The following is a 5,539-nucleotide window of genomic DNA, read 5'->3' as shown; positions in this document are numbered from 1 at the left end:
ACCAACCCACAAAAACGAAACGGTCCCTCCGCAACCAGTCATCCATAATATCAAATAAATCATTTTCATCTTTGGTAAATTTACCAAGAGCTATAGTCATAGCGATCCTCCTATTCAACTACTTCAACCATTTCCCAACACCTCATAGAGCATTTTCAGAGATGGGACGGACCTTGATCATTTATCTCTATTCATTTCTCTCTCTATATATATATAGAATATATAAGTATACTTTCCCTTGTTTTCTAATCGGTTTCGAATAAAAAATCATTTATGGGTCTATTGATATCTAGGGCAAATCCATGAACTCGATGTGGTTATTCCTTATCTATTCTTAAAAATCTTCCAAGTCATCAATCATAAAATCTGCTATGACTCCAAAATCCGATAGAAATTTTTTTTTCAGAACTGTTCAAGAAACAAATGATCCCCTGTTTCACTTCTTATACCTAGCGGATCTTCAGACATATTTCTCTCCTTTCATCAAAGAAACTTATTCTTGAAGTTTGGTTGTGAATTGACTTCTATTTTGTCTAGGAAACTACTGTAGGATCATAGGTTTTCTAAATTTCTATTTCATTTACAGTTTTTTCTTTAGTATTTCATTTTTTTTTATAAATACTATAATAAAAAGAAAAAACTGTAAATGAAAGTTTTTGTCTCATATATATGAATTGCTGGAAAAATATCGTACACATCGATATGAAAAGAAACTATTTGATATGTGAAGACATAATTTAATGTATTTTTCTATTATTTCTATAAGATTCTATCTAATCTTATAGAAATAATAGAAATTTATGGAAAAAAATATGTTTCATTTTAATTTTAAAAAAACTTGTTTGGTGGAACTTGAAATTCGTATTAAGGCCCTTCTGAGTAAAGAAAAGGCATAACCTTTTTTCTTAGTTCAGAAACAAGAAGATTTCATTGGAAATATTCAGAGATTCTTAGGGAGTCTAAACGAAAAAAGTCTTAAAAAGAAAAAAAATTGTTCGAATTGAATCTTTATCAAATTTGAATATCAGAATAGTAGATATAAATATAATTCAACGGGTTAGGTCCACTTACTTTTTTTTATTTTTCCATGATTGAATTTTACACTTTTTCTTTTTTATTACAAATAGAAACTTTTTCAAAATATCAAGAATCTTTTTATTCTTCCTTCAAATAGAAAGACTATTGCTTTTGAAAAAAAAAGTAAAAAGCCCCTTATCGGATTTGAACCGATGACTTACGCCTTACCATGGCGTTACTCTACCACTGAGTTAAAAGGGCCCTTTTTCTTTCTTTCAATTTCTAAATAAGGAACTAGCATGACTAGTACATATATTTGTTACTGTGTATACTTATTCTATAAATTTATATAAATTATTTCTATAAATTTATATAAATTATATAAATTAAATGATATAAATGGGATTAGAATACATGTACATCAATATCTATTATTTGTATAATGACTCATCAAAGAACAAAAAATTGGATTTACCTAGTGAATAGAATATAGTTAAAAAAAAGAATTGATTAAGATTGGATTTGATCCATATCAAATATATTATTTCAAAATGGATTCTTGAAGTCATTCTAATCATAACACTAAATTCTTTTTATTGATACATAAATGTACTCACAAAATAAAATATTTCATCGAAACATTGATAAAATCGAATCATTGATAAAATGGATTCAATATGTTCTGTCCCTAAACCAAATTTTTATTTTTTTATTGAAAAATTCTATTTTCCAAAGTTTTTTTTCTTAGTATTAGATATAAATCTACCTATCGAATCTTAGTATTAGTAATAAATGATAGAAATGAAGTTTTAACCTCTCGTCCTTTGCAACAAACGAATCATTCCTGTGAAGAATTTTCTCTTTATTGGAACATTACTTCTTTTTTTTTCTTATTATGACTGGAATAAAAAAATTTAGAAATATAAATGATTAATAAAAAATTTCTATGGAATTATGAAAGAACGAAAAATATTTTTTTTTATCGAATCATATCATTATATTGACAATTGCAAAAAACTGTTCATACTATGAACGTAGTATAATGGCGGTCGGGCAAGTATGCCCCCATCGTCTAGTGGTTCAGGACATCTCTCTTTCAAGGAGGCAGCGGGGATTCGACTTCCCCTGGGGGTAGGGTGTTACGAAAGGAAGTTGATCAAAAATTTTCAATAAAAACTGAAATGTATTCTTCCTATTGTGCTGGGTCGATGCCCGAGCGGTTAATGGGGACGGACTGTAAATTCGTTGGCAATATGTCTACGCTGGTTCAAATCCAGCTCGGCCCAAGAATTTGCCGATCCACTATGAAATTCTATAACCCATTTATAGTTCTCTGGAAATGACTGATGTGCTATGATACGGAAGAATCAAAATATTAAACATATCTAAGGTTATTTCTTTTTTTTCTGTATTCCATATTTCTTTCCACAAATTCAAAATCTTGTTAATAATCGGTATTCATGTCAAGATCTGTAAGTAGAAAATATAAGGAAAAATTGAAAAAAAAAATATTTTTTTTTCATTGATTCAATTTTCAATCGATTTGTTAATAGAATAAGAATAAGAAACGGATTACGAGTAATTTGTGTCGATCTCACTAAAGTGGATATCGATATACATATCAATATATAAAAAAATGCGCTTTTTTCATTTACAACAAAAAGGTTCGAATCCGAAATAGAAAAAGAAAAGGTTTGACAGAAACGGTCCGTAAAAATATTTATACAGTACACCCCTTTCCCTGGGATTGTAGTTCAATTGGTCAGAGCACCGCCCTGTCAAGGCGGAAGCTGCGGGTTCGAGCCCCGTCAATCCCGTTGGATATAAATCCAAAAAAATAAAAAATAAATTCCTTTTTTGTGTATTTGTAGGGAATCAAATTGATAAACAAAATTTTATTTGGGGCCCCCCCCTGCTTTTTCATTTGTTTCGCCGAAAAAGGAAGGAAAGGGATTTTGGACTTTCATCAAGAATAAATGTTTTTTTGTTTTATTTAGTATGGATAAAAGATCTTCCTATGTTATACTATTTCATGAGTTGATTTGATAGCTCAGATTTTGTGATTCATGATATTGATCCGATTTGATATCATTGAAATCCAATTTATACCATTGTTGAAAGATTGAACATTTCTATGGGATTAAATCCCGAATTTTTTTTTTAGAAATTTAAGAGAAATAGAACATAATAAAGATTATGGAAGTAAATATTCTCGCATTTATTGCTACTGCACTGTTTATTCTAGTTCCTACTGCTTTTTTACTTATAATTTATGTAAAAACGGTAAGTAAAAGTGACTAATTTCACTGAAATATGATTTCTTCATTTTTATGAATGATTTAAAAAAATGATCGTACAATCAGCGTAATCCAGATAGTAGAAATCAATTTGATTTCTACTATCTGAGAATTGCGTCCAATTTTTTTTTTCAGATTCTTTTTACAAACAATTCCGGTATCTTAGGAAAAAAAGGGGGTAAAAAAACAGGAATGGTTATTACACGGTCCGCCATTTTCCATATATATATATATCTATATAACCAGGTTAAGCGTCAGTTCATCGAAATAGAAATTTTAAGAAAAATTTGATTGGAATAGGAATCCATTTCTTCTTCTTTTTGATTCCCTTGTTTTTCTCAAAATAGGAATATGGGAATAATGAAAATATTTGTTTGATTGAAAGAGTATTTTCAATTCCTATAAGATACATAGAATACATTACACTACTAAAATATAATAGAATCAAGATAGATTTTCTATTTGAACTCAATTAATTAGTATTAGTTTAAATGAAATATTTTCATTCAATAGTTTCGAAATTCAAAAATTCAGGTAGAAATCAACAAGGTTACTTGGATCCCTTAACTCAATTTTTAGTATCCCTATAGCCCACTTCTTCCCCATACTACGAGGGAAAGGGAAAATGAAAAAACTACCATTAAAGCAGCCCAAGCAATACTTACTATATCCATGTAAATTTTGTCTCCTATCTCTATAAATATGAAGGAACTATTTCATTATTTTTTCAAATTTTTTATTCTATTCTTTTTTTTGTATTATTCGCTAAAAATACTATACTATAATAGTGGAATTGCTATTACAGAGTCAAAAAAAGGATTCTGGGCTAACATCATTCACGAAAAACAAGAATTCATTCTATTTATTAGTTATTAGAACATCTAAAAAGTTTTTTTTGATTATTTTTAGTAAAATCATAAAACATTAAACATAAAAAAATTATAGGAAGTTATAAGTCAATGAATGTTACTACCAGGTGGGAATATTAAGATTTCTCTTTTATCATTTCCTTAAGGATTTCATAAAAAAAGAATCAAGACAGATTCATTTGCATACTTATACTCTTCTTTCTATTTGAAATAGTCCCTTAAATGTCTCCCAATTCGTTCTCTAAAATAATTAAAAAAACTTTTTTTCTTTTCTATTCGATTTTAGAATCAAAACTTTTTAATTTTATTAGAATATAGAATATGAAAATCTAAAGAATACTTTTTTTGAATATTACGAAAGCGAATTAGCTAAATTAAAGCTATTAAATAGAATTGATCTAAATAAATAATATTGATAAAATGTGGAAGCACTCATAAACTTTAAATTAGTCTGTATAGAAGGTTTTTCTTCTGCCTTTTCTCTACCTAAAAATGGACTTTCCTATCCGACTTATTCTTAATCCAATCTAATAAAAGACCCAGTCAGGAGACAGACACTACAATAGTTGTGTAGTGAACGAACTATCATTTCTAAATTTATGGATTCCTTTTCACTACTAGAATCTTTCCTTGAATTCGAGACAAAAATATTTACAACATTTTTTAAGCTACTGATGCTTATAATTTCGAATCAAACGCAATTCTCAAGACTCCTTTTCCCTCGCTTGCTTCTGTTGGAAAAAAAGTTTTCTAAAAAAACGTAATATAATCTTTCATTTACAGTTTCTTATCGATCAGGCGACACCCGGATTTGAACTGGGGAAAAAGGATTTGCAGTCCCCCGCCTTACCACTCGGCCATGCCGCCAATAAAAATATAGATATGAAGTTTTTGAGAATACTCCCCCCTTTTCTTTCTATTGAAAAATTGAAAAACAATCTTGAGACAAATCGCAACCGTTAACTATTCTTTTATGAATTATTCTTGAATATTTGAATAGAAATTTTTTTTTCTTAATGAGATCAGAAAATAAAAATTGATACATAACCAATCAATATTGCTTTTTTTTTTAACTTTGTTCATTCTAATTATAACAGCAACTTTCAATATATGTAAACCCTAGAATATCAATTTGATCTGTTACACAGATATTATCTAATCGAGTATCTTATCCATATCTATATAGATATAGAATACCAATACTATACGGTATTTTCAAGAAATTATCGTGCTTATTCTTTTTTTACAATTTTCAATAGAAAATTTGTAAAAATTCACACAACATGTTATGTGTTTGTTATCCTGAACAAATATGACTGCAATAAAGTTAGAGACAGATCTATAGCTGCAGTTAAA

At 28.4% G+C, this 5,539-nt stretch overlaps 3 non-coding genes across 3 annotated transcripts; 1 reads left to right on the top strand and 2 right to left on the bottom strand.

Annotated features, from left to right (window-relative positions):
* Positions 1–1,206: 1,206 nt before the first annotated feature.
* On the bottom strand, positions 1,207–1,278 carry TRNAT-GGU (transfer RNA threonine (anticodon GGU)). Its single transcript has one exon. It is a non-coding gene; the product is annotated as a tRNA-Thr (tRNA).
* Positions 1,279–2,760: 1,482 nt separating this feature from the next.
* Positions 2,761–2,834, top strand: TRNAD-GUC (transfer RNA aspartic acid (anticodon GUC)). The gene has a single exon. It is a non-coding gene; the product is annotated as a tRNA-Asp (tRNA).
* A 2,145-nt stretch (positions 2,835–4,979) lies between these two features.
* Positions 4,980–5,050, bottom strand: TRNAC-GCA (transfer RNA cysteine (anticodon GCA)). Its single transcript has one exon. It is a non-coding gene; the product is annotated as a tRNA-Cys (tRNA).
* Positions 5,051–5,539: the final 489 nt, after the last annotated feature.

This window comes from Vigna unguiculata, unplaced genomic scaffold (assembly GCF_037176805.1).
Source record: "Vigna unguiculata cultivar grain cowpea cultivar isolate G323 ecotype 2 unplaced genomic scaffold, ASM3717680v1 ptg000284l, whole genome shotgun sequence".
NCBI classification, from domain to species: domain Eukaryota; kingdom Viridiplantae; phylum Streptophyta; class Magnoliopsida; order Fabales; family Fabaceae; genus Vigna; species Vigna unguiculata.
The sequence above is the reverse complement of the archived record's forward strand: the minus strand, read 5'-3'. Positions and strand labels throughout refer to the sequence as shown.